Source organism: Pocillopora damicornis, chromosome 9 (assembly GCF_964200805.1).
Source record: "Pocillopora damicornis chromosome 9, jaPocDami1.2, whole genome shotgun sequence".
Taxonomy (NCBI): domain Eukaryota; kingdom Metazoa; phylum Cnidaria; class Anthozoa; order Scleractinia; family Pocilloporidae; genus Pocillopora; species Pocillopora damicornis.
The window spans coordinates 11548359-11562537 of NC_142678.1; the positions used below are offsets into that span (position 1 = coordinate 11548359).

The window sequence follows — 14179 nt, forward strand, 5'->3', positions numbered from 1 at the left end:
GCTATTTTTCCTCCGTTTTATATTCGCGATCATCGAAAAGGAACAAAGCCAGCGAGAGGAAGACAGCACAAAGGTTTTGTGTTTTCATCTCTACCATCTCTACCATTTTTCATAGAAGAAAAACAAACTCGTTTTATAGAATCCGGTGTTGGTGATATTAAAATACTGCATGAGCGCAAAGATAAATCCACCATCAGACTAAACTAGCTTTTTTAAGAGGGGTTTTCGCGCGATGTAAAAGATTATAGGAGGGTTTGAAAATAAGTAAACCGCTTTCCGGCTTGCTTGTATGCTGGCTGATAATGTCCTCGGTTTCTAGATTTTTCTCAAAATTTCACATGTTTCCTCGAAGCCTTCGCTTCTCGGTCAAATATTCTTTTTTCCGATAATCTCTCAGCTAGCCATGGACAGCCGACAAACCAGCCACCGAGGTGGTTTATTTATTAAATGTCTTAGGATAGAGGGAAAGGAGAGCCTATTAATCATAAGCGTTTCTGTTGTCTGGTCAATTTTTGAGTGTATTTATCTTATTTTCTCTAGTTCGTTTTAATTATGTTGTTTGTTTCATTTTTGCTCTGCTTGTATTATTTATGTCAATATTTTGTGCTTAAATACTACTTTAAGTTTCATATTTGTCAGAGAAAAGTGATGTTAAAAAAGCAATGAATTAAAATTGAAAAAGTGAAGGGATGACAGATATTTTAAACAATGCATTCCACTCTCTTATTTTCTCTTACTATCAAATCTTACTATCATGAAGCACCTTCCCTCATCAGATCAAGTCCTCGGGCGATAAATCTTGCAAGTGTTTCCCGCCAGATAACCTAAATAAAGCTATCTTAATTTTTTTTTGCACCGCGGTAATCATTTCTGTCGTAATTGGAGAGACATTTTCCTTATATTTTTCACCGAGCCATTCAAAAAGTAACCTAATTATTAAAGTCGGCCGTTCAGTTGCCATCACCACGGAAAGGTATCACCATTTCCCGTAATGATGTCACTCACGGTTAGATGTTACTTTGGAAAATAACACGCCTTTTTTTTCTGTCTTGACTTAATTGATGTACTTAAGCTGTCCACTACGCGAAAGAAGGAGGTAGTGTTTTTTGCGATAAACCGAATTACCTTTAGACTCTTTATGACACTCTAAGTGGTGAAGGAGAGAGATTTACAGCGACCTAAGAAGACAAAACTTCTGAAAAACCAGAAAGAAAGCGAAAAGGGTTGCTTACGATTTTCTTATTGCCTTTTTTAACGTTTGTTTATTATAATATTTTGGTCTTGTTCTGGTCTCATTTTTCTCTACAAAAATATGCTAGAATAAGTCTTTACTGATAAAAGCAGGATTTGTTTTGATTTCCTGACCGGAATTAAGACAAAAAACAATGCGTCTTCATGCATCCTTCAAAATGGCACGAGTCAAAGAGTGATAACTGCCTCGGCCTGTATTCCAATAATTTGTACTATATTTTATTCCACAGCGCTAAGTAGAAAAGTCGAAAAAAAATGAAGAAACTTCTAATGAAAAGTCTGTTTAGAGTCTCACTGCTTTTTGCGTATGCCTTATTTGGAGAAGGCCTGTTCTACTGTATTGAGAAAAAGCCCTAAGACAATAAGGATGTTTATTTAAGACTCTCTCGAGAGCTGCAAACAAACTTTACAAACAGGTTCAATGTTTCCATAAACGAGAACGATTTTAAAAGTTTCATATATAGAGCTTTCGAAGTGGTCCAAGTTGGTCATAAAGCGGATTGGAGCTTCCTTAGTTCCCTCAGTTTTTCGCTGACAACGTTGACGACTGTTGGCAAGTGACATTTGTTTCTGAAATAGGATGTTAATGAATTCTGGTAAATATCTTGCTCATAGACTCAATTGATAGACACAGGGCATTATCTTTTCATCAAAATAGAAATCACTTTGATTGCCTGAAAACAGGAGCTTATGAAAATTCATGAACGAACGCCGTACCAGCGCAATTTATTTTTTTTTTTAAATTGAATTTTTGGCCGAAAAAAAAAACCAAAAATAAGCAAATCAAGACCTTATGCTCTCTATAGTGTCCCTCCAACCAGTCCACCAATGTTTTCCACTGATTTAATTATATGAAAGACCGTCGAAATACATTGTACAGAAGATTTTGTTGTTCCATTTGCTCCACTTGTTAGTCACAGAGAGTGGAACCTGCCTTGCAGAAAAATGAAAGGAATAAACGAATTAATGTGAACCTTTAAAACGATTGCGAATTTAATTGGGTTGGGAGGCCCCATTTTTCCATTATATTTTAAATCTTATTTTATAATGTTTACATCGTTACAATTACTTACACCACTAACTTTACCATAGTACTTACAATACTAACATTACTCACTGAATTAATAATTTTTTTCGCTACGTTATCTTACCTTGCAATACGTACCATTATGTCCTAATACATTGCAATACACTACATTAAAGCATAAACAAAAATCAAAATCAAACCAAATCTTACTTTGCTTTAGAAAATTAATTACAAGTTACAAACAAAATGAAAAACAAAAGCACTCATCGGAAAGTAACTAAATATTTTGGAAAAAAAAAATCCCTCTTTCATTAAAATTATCATGCAAAGTGTTTTTCTAATGATCATTTGTAGCAATTTTAGGAGATGAGGTCGCTAGACTGGAATCTGCTTTTACCGTTGGCGTTGACAAATAGATAACATTTTCATATGATAATGAGATGGTTTAAGGCCGAACAATAACAAGAAGAGGGAAATATTCCATATGAAAGATCTTAACCTGAAAGGTAGATTTTTTTCGCTGTGAATACTGTACTTGAGATGTTGGGAGAACAAGAGAAAACTGTAAACAAACTTTTGTCGTGAATGTCATTTTTGCTTTTATATTATTAACTAGCAATACATAATTTTTCTCGTGCAATTTTTCAAAAACAAAAAATTGCACCAGCCCGTAATTTGGTTAGCCTTTAAAAATTTACTCGGGCATATCTATTCCAAATTGCACTCGAAATCAAGTGATTACCTGTACAGACCACACAAGAGAACACGACAAAAGTTTTGACATGAATGAAAGTGATCCTCGCAGTGATATGCACTACTTAGGCAGTAGTGAAAATAAGGCCTGAAAAAAATTCAGGCCTGTACGGGATTTGAACCCATGACCTCTGCGATACCGGTGCAGCGCTCTGCCAACTGAGCTAACAAGCCAACTGGGAGCTGGTCATGATGGTGGTTCTAAATAAACCCGTGAAGTGATGAATATACGGTTAAGAATATATGAAAGTCATATATTTGAACTGCGGATAAAGACATGAATGAAAGTGATCCTCGCAGTGATATGCACTACTTAGGCAGTAGTGAAAATAAGGCCTGAAAAAAAATTCAGGCCTGTACGGGATTTGAACCCATGACCTCTGCGATACCGGTGCAGCGCTCTGCCAACTGAGCTAACAAGCCAACTGGGAGCTGGTCATGATGGTGGTTCTATAAATAAACCCGTGAAGTGATGAATTCATATTTTATTTTATTTAGAACCACCATCATGACCAGCTCCTAGTTGGCTTGTTAGCTCAGTTGGCAGAGCGCTGCACCGGTATCGCAGAGGTCATGGGTTCAAATCCCGTACAGGCCTGAATTTTTTTCAGGCCTTATTTTCACTACTGCCTAAGTAGTGCATATCACTGCGAGGATCACTTTCATTCATGTCAAAACTTTTGTCGTGTTCTCTTGTGTGGTCTGTACAGGTAATCACTTGATTTCGAGTGCAATTTGGAATAGATATGCCCGAGTAAATTTTTAAAGGCTAACCAAATTACGGGCTGGTGCAATTTTTTGTTTTTGAAAAATTGCACGAGAAAAATTATGTATTGCTAGTTAATAATATAAAAGCAAAAATGTGACTGTTATCCCTTTGTTATTATTTGGTGTCACGTCTCACCAGTTCGACCACGTTTTACTCATTGCTAGGTAACAAATTTAGAAAATTTGAAAGTTAATATTTCAATGTTTAGCGATACAGCAGAGTTATCAGAATGTGCATTTTTAGAGGAAATAATATTATTTCGAGTGCAATTTGGTGTCATTAAGCATGAGTAAATTTTCCAAAGACAACAAAATTTCACGAGTCTGCGCGGCAAGCGCAATTTGTAGTCTTCTTATTCACACCAAATGACACGAGTGATCGTGCTATTACTAAAGAATTTAAAAAATCGCTGAATGCTTTGTCGAGTTCTAGAAGCACGCGGGAATTTTTAGGAGAGAAGTGCGGAGAAGCACGAACCGAGGACGATTGCTTCTCGTACTTCTCGAGTGTTCTTAAAAATTCCTTAGTGCTTATATAACTCAACAATGCTCGAGGAACAAGTTTGTTACTTCTTTTATAAAATGTATCGTGAATTGCGCGCGCTCGTACCAATGACGTACCGTGCGTGCATTATATCTCAACAATGCACTCGTGTGACGTAAGGCGCGTGCTTTATGGAAATTTATAATAAAGTTCGGATATAACGCGCGCTGTCATTGGTTGAAAGAGCGTGCTCTATGAGGGTATAGAGCATAGAGCTGAGCTAAAGCTGTCACGCCATCTGCCAAATTGTACTATGTTCGACCTTTTCCGGGACTTCTTTTTAGCTTTTTTCCGATAATTGAAAGTGAAATTTCGGAATGAGCGAGCCGGCACGTAGTAACAGAAGAACCAAAGAAAGGTTTGTAAACATGCCAGGCGCCGTTATTTACGTTATTAAAACGTGGGCAGATACGAAAATCCTCAAAGGAAAAACAAAATAGACATTCCGAGTTTTAAAGATTTTCACGCTCAGTTAGATTGCAAGCTTACGTACGTTAATGAAAATCAAACACAGCCAACACTCGTATAGTATATAAAGTTCAGAGTTAAAAAACAAAACAGAACAAAACAGAACAAAACAGAACAAAACAGAAATGATGAAAAATATAACCAAACTGGCATCACTGTTAAAATTCATACTAATCATGACGGTGTCTGAGCAAATATGATCATGCTGAAGTCCATCGCGGCTCACTTATCATGGCGATCTCCGGTCATCACAGTAAAGCAAACCTCAGAAACTACATCGGCCGCCCTTCGAGTGAAAAAATAAGATCTCGCTCTGATATCCTTTCCGATGTGTTGAGAGGAAAGCCACATCAGTCACTGCAGCCGAGTTTTTGCGGCGCTGTTATCCCGAGCGATCTTCATGTTCCGGTGAATTCGGCTGTCGTTCATTTAAAAAACACTCGCCTTGAACAGTTTGTTTTCTACCTTGTCATGTGAAAAAACCCGCGTGTTTTTATGAGCCATAATTCGGCTGAAGTTCACCGAACATTTCACTTCAAGATTCTGAATAAAAAACTTCAAGCAAAAGCGTTAAATTCGAATTATATTGGTTTGTAAACTATTGCAGATTGTAAACTTTGATGGTTTTTGAACTTTGATGGTTTGACACTTTGACAGCTTTTGTCTTGTACAGCCAATCAGATTATTTGAAGTATTCTAACAGGGATTCTGATTGGCTTATTGTAGCGTGCTCTATGAGAGTATAGAGTATGCTGACGACACTGTTGTTCGCTTTGGAAATAAAGTTTGTTTTGAAAATTGAAAGTAATACATGGGGAATTTAACGGATTCTTTATTATAAAACAAATAGAGAAGCCTTGACTCTGCTTGACTACGTCTCGTGTTTCTCCCTACACTTCTTTCGTGCTCTAGCCGCTTCCTGCGTGCTTTATAACAGAACAGAGCACAGTCAAGGCTTCTCTATTTGTTAAATAATGAACTCGTTCTGAGCAATCACGGCGCGCGCATTTCTCTGAACATTTTATAAATAGAGAAAAATACATGGGCGCGCGTAGATATGGAATTTCTCTTCTCGTGTTTAACTCGATAGCTCACGAGTGAGCACAGCGAACGAGTGAGATGTCGAGTTGAACACGAGAAGAGAAATTCTATATCTACGCGCACCCATGTATTATTTTGTTTATCATATAAACACAATAGCCCTTTATGCTGCTTTGCTTTTAGAAACCCTAACAACACACGTTAAAAATACGATACTTTTTCACGTGTGTTGTTAGGGCTTTTCTCAGGGCCGGAAATCCTTGTATAACACCGCAGTTTATGTGATAATGGTTCATTTTTTATAACGGTAGCTGAACTGAGTGGAGCGCAATTTGGACTTAAATCATACACATGACCAAAATTGAACGGACCAAAATTGAATCAGACCAAAATTGAACGAGACGAGGTTCAATTACCATTTTATTACATCCATTTGAAATTGCCTAAATACAGGACTTGGTCAGTTCAAATATTTTATTGATGCAGTACTGAGCCGATCTGAAATTAAATTCATATCCATTTTTTTGGGGGAAAAAGTAAGAGTTAAGAAACAAAAGTTGCAAAACTGCCACATGATACTCTTTGTCTTTCATTTTCCTGAAATTTGATCGGTTACTTTAAACAAGCCTTAAAATCTGATTGGTTGTTTTGTTTTTAGTTTAGCCTCCTCATTGGCTGGGAAAAAGATTCGATTTAAAGCAAAAAATGGTGCGATTCGTGAATAAATCGCATCAATTAGAACCAATCAGATTACAGGGACCACCAGCGATTTCAAAATGGGTATAATAAACAAGAAAAAAAGCATCACAGAAAGTCAAGACAGACGAAATTTTGACAGCGCGCGCGCGCTACTTGTTATTTGCACTCGTCTCAAAACTTTGCACTTATGTTACATGAACAAAACTAAACAAATAAGTTGCACAAGCTTTTCAAAGCCGACCTAGATTTTTTTGGGAAGTATTGCTCCAACTAAATCCGCATAGGGTGCACCCTGCCCGTGAAAACTAAGTTTTTTTTTCATCTTGATTCATGCGAGTCTCTCTTGGTCAGTCAGTTCAATCTTATTGGAGTGTGATCAAAAAGCCTAAAATTAACATGAAATAAAAGAGGCCGTGAGGTTTCTTAACCATTTCACTTTGCCTCTTTTAGATTATGGCCACATTACACCAGAGACTCCACTTGGACAAATCGTCACTGTTTTATACACCTTTGGTGGTGTTCCTCTGACGATGCTAACTCTGAAAACAATGGGAAAAATGGTTTCTAACCTGGTTTATGACTTCGTTTACGCAATCGAGACAATGTTGCTTAGCAGGACACGACCTCGAAACGTTAAGAAGAAGAGTATTTTTGTGACATTTGCTCTCATGATTCTGATCGTTTGTCTCGGTGGATTAGAAGGAATGTACGTAGAAGGTTGGACTTTTGTAGAAGGCTTTTACGCATGATTCGCTACACTTTCCACTCTGGGCTACGGTGACTACGTTCCCGGATGGAGTGTGCTTTTACAAGTTGAAGAATCTTCAAATCCAAAATCTCAGTTAAATCTTGTTTTGATCATTTTTATTTCAGCTCTCTCAAGCGTGGAAGCCCTGTATGTGGTTGCTGATTTTCTAAACTTGGAACAAAATTAGAGAAAGGATTCATTTTGTAAAATAAAACACAACATACACACAACAACAACAACAACATTAAAAATGTCACATCATCTTGCTTGATTTTTATGAACAGGAGTCTGGCCGTTTTCGTCGCAAATCACGTGGGCCTGGAATGCGAATCAAGGAATGATCCTCATTGTGAACTCAGAGTTGTCGGTGAACCTTTTGTCTGGAGCATCCATTGCTGTTAAAAAGAACAATCCTTTGTTTTCCAAGTATCAGAGGCTCTTCAAATGATTAAAGCTAAGGGACTGACGGACTTTATCCAAGAATTCTGGGTTTCAAAGTATAAATGCCCGAGAGAAACTCTTCCAGCCCAACTTTAGGTAGAAGACCTAAGTGGATTCTTTTTGCAACTCACCATTGCAATGATCGGGTGCATACTGGATACGTTGTGTCACGGGATTTTTCTATAAATGAAAGAAAAGTGGACTAGAAGAAATAATGAGGATGTAGATGAACAGGATGCGAGGGAGGAATTTGCTCAGACAGAAACGCTTGTGTGAGACAAGATTGTTTCCTGAGAATGTAGTGGAGAAGTCTTAAAGAGCTTCAGGATAGACGGAAAAGTCCATTTTCGGTCACAAAGTATATGTCACTGGGCGAGAGGTGGTTTTCGTGCAACCTGATTGGCTGGCAATGATTGGCAAGTTCTTTTGAAAGCTTAGCAGCTGAAGAGACAAAATCGCCCGTCATGAGTTTAGTTTCAGAACATGTCTTTGGTTTATTGACAGAAATACAGTTAATTTTTTGGTACTTGTGTGGTATATACGAAAACAATAATTTACCTCAGAGTCGTAAAAAGTGGTGGATCTTTACCTCACCTCTGCAGTAAAAGAAGTAACATGGACATTCAACGATAGTTATCTTAATTCAGTAAAGTTGTCATTAGTAGAGCTACACAACAGGAATTGAGTAATATCAAAACTAATACGGAATGTTTTTTAATCTTTCTGAAAAAACTGCAATCTAGTAATGTTTCAGACCTCAATCAGTTCAAAAATGAAATTTTCAGGGAAGTGATTTAATAACCTTTTCTGAAATGTGAGACAAACATTATCATAAAAAAAACTTCATTGATATGAGAGAGAAAGATAAGACGAGGCGTTTCAGAAGCAAAAAAACAAACAAACAAAAAAAATGAGTAATAAATGAATAATTTTATGTTCTCAAATAATTCATGGCCAGAAGAGATGCAATTAAATTCAACGTCACTCTCTCGAGAACATTGCAAAAATTGGAATAAATGAAGATCTGTGGCATTCCGGACTCTTAGGCACCATATATATTGTCTCGGGTACCTGAGACAATCCTCTCCCTGAGACAATTTTACAAAGTGTTTACATGAAATTTAACGTCTGCTGACCCTCGTTCGGCCAGGTTACATATTTGACAAAATGGCGGACGGCAGGAAAAAAATATATGTAACCATTCTGGTCATGGCGTGCGCACGCATTTTCCGTTCGAGTTGTCTCGTATCGGGTCGGCGAGACAAGGTGTTTACATGAGGAAAAGTTGCCCAACTCACCCCCCTAGTTGTCTCGCGTACCTGAGAAGAGTTCATGTAAACGGTTGGCTGAATTTTCTAAAAGAAATAAGCTCGCCCAGGGTAACTCGGGGGGGGGGGGGGAGGATTGTCTGTGGTACCCGGGACCATGTAAATGAGGTCTTATTATGTAATAGGCAGCTCGCATCTTCAAAGACATAAACATTCTATAGAACTAGTCCTTTAAATGAACTCTGCGTCACTGAGATCGTTAAGCTCGCCAGCTGCCGGCCAAAAATAAAGTGTCAGAAGAAAGTTTATAACTTCCGAGCTTTGTGTCATAATCAGCAACAAATTCAGACCAAATTTACATAAACGGAAACCTCACCAAAGAATAGACAAAAGCTATTGGAATGGGACGTGGGATAAAATAGAACGGAACAATGTAAATCTGTTGAGTGAATTATTTTGGTGAAACCTCTACCGGGTAAAAAATTGTGTGAATCTTTTGTGGGATAAATGCTTCCAAAGCTTAGTGAATGTGGAAGTTCATTACCCACCCATTGATTGAGCGAGATTTTATTGAAAACTCCACGTCGCGCGGAACGAATTCATTGGTCAGTTATCACGCAATGATCCCCATCTACGTCAATAGTTTTAGCTATGAGCAGTAAACAAATCATACACCACTGAATGTTTTGTGCCGTGCAAAAGCCATATTTGCTGATTTTTTAGCAAATCTCTGAGAAAGAAACTCTACGATTTTCCCATCAACATTTCGCCTACACGCATCTCTCTCAACGTGAAATTTTCCATTCCTTAAAAAAAATCTTGAAAGTTGTTCACATTTCTTAGCTTCCTTAATCAATCATCGTGTATAACGAGCTATAACATATATAGGTTTATTTACATACATAGGTTTATTTACATACATAGGTTCATTTACATACATAGGTTTATTTGCCCGCTTAGAGCCAGAATTGCGTGACAGGTTGGAGAAAAGATTGAAACTAAACTTGCTGGAAAAAAAGAAACTTTTAAAACTCTTCTTCTATAATTTATAAGCTTTTCAGTGATAGATAATTTTCCATGGTTTCTTTGAAAGAAGGGTGCGTAGAAGGAGTTTTCCAAATGTTTTTCCCAAATTTTTCCTTGTTTCCTTACATTTCGTTGTTTACTGCGCATTCCGTTTCATATTTGTCGTCTTTACTTGAACTTCCTCGAAGAGGCCGTACAGCTCATGATCATCAAGGCAGGCAAAGCGCTAGTTCCTCTTTTAACTCCTTCTTGTTCCTCACTGGGAAAGGGGGATAGCCTAACCCCAGATCAAAACTTGGCAAATTTTTCTCCAATTCCGATATTTATTATTTGTACTTGAAATTACTTTGCGAGTATCGGGAAAACTTTGAGTTTGAAATGTTTTCAAATTGCGCAGCAAAAATTAAAAGTATGACGTCCAAACAAGCTGTGTTTACATACTCTCATTTAAACTAGTTAGTTGACCTATAAGAGCGTGCGAACTTTCTTCATTATTTTATAAAAATCATTAGTTATAAAAGTGTGACGTGACAAACCCAAATACAGTCACTTGGTTTTTTCTAGTAGTTTTGTCTTCAATCATGCAAATCACACCCGCTAGAAAATAAAAGTTCACGAAGGCAATGAGTCGATTATCACGCAAAGATAGTTTAGTGTTAAAAAAGAGAAACTTACGTTGTACTGTAATCGATCTTGTGATGAAAATCAAACCTTTCAAAGGGGTAAACTCTAAAGCCTGACATTTCTTATTAAAAGAAGAGTGACACTTCATTTTTCATGTTCCATTACATCATTAGTGATAGAAGTGTCACGTACAAAACCGATATACTGTGCTCTTGTTGATTGAGTAGTAGGGCCGGACGGAAAAAATACTTGGCTCGGGATCATGACCTACGGACCGAGCGCAGCGAGGTCTTTCCTTCATGACCCCAAGCCAAATATTTTCCGCACTGGCCCGACCAAATTCAGTCAATAAGCATTTTATCATATGACCACTAACTGATGAAAATTTCAACCTAAATAGGACGCGATAGATGGGCATACGGGCATACGGGCATACGGGCATACGGGCATACGGGCATACGGGCATACGGGCATACGGGCATACGGGCATACGGGCATACGGGCATACGGGCATACGGGCATACGGGCATACGGGCATACGGGCATACGGGCATACGGGCATACGGGCATACGGGCATACGGGCATACGGGCATACGGGCATACGGGCATACGGGCATACGGGCATACGGGCATACGGGCATACGGGCACACAAAAAATATGCAATCGAAACTTTTCATTATTATTTCGATTAGCCTAGAGGGGAGAAGAGAATAACCTAAACACACGTGATCTGGATACCTAAAACACTGTTACAGCGGAAGTTCGGAAGGTTAGAAAAGTAACTCATTATTTTTGTCGTTTTATTTTGAAAGTATCAGCCACGTTGTCAACAACTTGGTAAGTGCGATTGAAAATCTTTTCTAGTCACTCAGTTTTTATCAGCTTTAGTTATTTAGTAACTGCAGAGAAGTAAGGCTCTTATGGCAAAGCCCAGTAACTGCTTTTTTTTATTTTTATGTTGCAATATGTCACGTTTCGAGCGTTAGCCCTTCGTTAAATCGGTTGATGGCGCGATTGAATCATCACCACAGTGAAATGAATTGGTTCTACGGCGACTTTTTCAAATCTGTGTGGCTTTATACCGTATGATTTATCCTCATTAATTAAGATTATTGGGTATCGTTCAATTGAGAAAATTGATGATCATAAAATTAAATTCAAACCTCTGTTTATTATGTGGACTGTCCCATGCTGATATCATAGGATGTGGTTTTCCAATGGCAATGATCTGAAATGTAGCTATTAACTTGACTTTTTTTTAGGAGGATTCAACGATCGATTCAGAGATCTCGGCAGATTCGAATTGAATTTCCGTTTTCTACGTGTACACAAGCGTTTCCTGATCGAGATACCATTCATTAAAATTTTTGGATACTAGCGGCGGGTTCTACGTTACATATTTTTCTAAAGGCCGTAAGCGCCCGAGTCTCCCATAAGAAGATAAGTTATGACGCTGCGCGCTCACGAAGAGAGCTGTTTTAATTTTCCCAGAGAAACTGAAACTTTCTTAAATTCACTGTTATTGCATACATAGTACAAGCCTACTTTTCCGTTGATCGGATGCTTCATATCTCCAGTGTCAAATGGCTTTCTTCAAACCGTTAAGGTTTTCTGCAATATATTTCAACCTCATTAGCTAAGATTGTTCAGCATTGTTTAATTTAAGAAACTGATGGTTTCCACAATCGCGTGACCAAAAACTAAAAATCAATCCCATATTAAGACATATTTATAATGCAGAATTTCCTTTAATAATGTCAGCAGAGGTGGCCGAGCTCACATCACGAGAAGAAGCAAACGAGTGGTTCATGTATCACACCCGCAAGAAAATGAAAAGTTTAGGAAGACAAGGAGTCGATTATCACGCAAAGATAGGTTACCGTTTAAAGAAAGAAACTTAGGTTGTACTGTGATCAATCTTGTGATGTAAACCAAACTTTTCAAATACTTAACACTTAAGCTTGACGTTTGTCATTAAAAATAAAATAGCACTTTTCATTTTTCATGTTCAATTACATCATCAATTATAAAAGTGTGAGGTAAAAACCGAAATACTGTGTACTTACTAATCGAGTGGTTGGAGCGCAGCGAGGTCCTATAGCTTCATGACCGAGAGCCAAGTATTTTCCCGTCCGGCCCAACGAAACTAAGTCAATAAGCAGTTTATCATATGACCACTAACTCTAAAAATTTCGACCTAAATGGGACGCAATAGACGGGCATACAAGCACAAATCTTTTTTATGTCTGTTTAAGCGCCAGAGTCTCGCATAAGAAGATAAGTCATGACGCTGCGCGCCCACGAAGAGAGATGTTTTAATTTTCTCAGAACGACTGAAACTTTCTTAAATTCAATGCTATTGCATATATAGTATAAGCGTACTTTTCCGTTGATCGGATGCTTCTCCACCGTTAAATGGCTTTCTTCAAACCGTTAAGGTTTTATATAATTCATTTCAACCTCAATAGCTAAGATTGTTAAACATTGCCAGTAGATGGGCTCCTAACATTGTTAAATTTGAAAAACTGATAGTCTTCACAATCACGTGATCAAAAACTAAAGTCAATCCTATATTAAAACACATTTATCATGCAGAATGTCCTTAACTGATGACAGCAGAGACGGCCAAAGCTCACATCTCGTAAAAAAGCAAACGATTAATTCATGAAAGCGTCACGCGTTGTATGACTTGGTGTTAAGTTACGAGAATCGAACATATTATAAAGAATAGTATGGGGAACGAAATATGGTCGATTTGAAATTATGAACTGAAATAGACTCTCTGTGGTGTAAACTGTCGATCGGTTTTCCATATCAGTTCATGAAAAGTTGATTATGTCGCACATATAGCTTACCGTTTAAAGAAGCTTTAGTTCTACTGGTGTGGATCTTGTAATGAAATTCCAATTTCGAAAGGGATGGACATAGAAGCCTGACGTTTCCTGTTAAAAAAGAATGAAATAATTTATTTTTACATGTTCAATTCCATCATTGGTTACAAAGTTGTGACGTACATAACCGAAATTCATTCGTGTGAGTTGGAACACTTAAATCTTCTGAGTAAATGCTGATTCGCTCTTCATATCTCCCTCTCATTAATTCTCCCTTAGTATTCGAATTTTGAGAGTCGCATGGAAACCGGGGAGTTTGACTCTCACCATCTTCTGCAAGATTTTGTGAAATGAGATTCATTAGTTCATGTCTTACACATAATGAATCACTTTAGGAAAAAAAATATAATTTGATCTTTTTTTCAATCCTATTTGATAATTGATCAGTTCCTATTCTCAGAAATTTTGTTAAATAATAATGATCACAATTTTCAAATTGGCAGTAACAGTGTTTGATAGAGGGTCTTAATAAGGTTAACCGTGAGCCGTAAAACGGCCAACAAATTAGCCGTTAGGTGTAAAAGAAATTTCTGGTGACAACAATGGAAAGAGTTAACCGTTAGCCGTAAAAGCCATGCCAACACTCCTCTGCGACCCTCTTGATTCTTAGAGGGGGCATCCAAGGGGT

At 37.7% G+C, this 14179-nt stretch overlaps 1 pseudogene; it reads left to right on the forward strand.

Moving 5' to 3' along the window:
• Positions 1-1506: 1506 nt before the first annotated feature.
• LOC149040103 (potassium channel subfamily K member 3-like) lies at positions 1507-7486 on the forward strand (annotated as a pseudogene).
• Positions 7487-14179: the final 6693 nt, after the last annotated feature.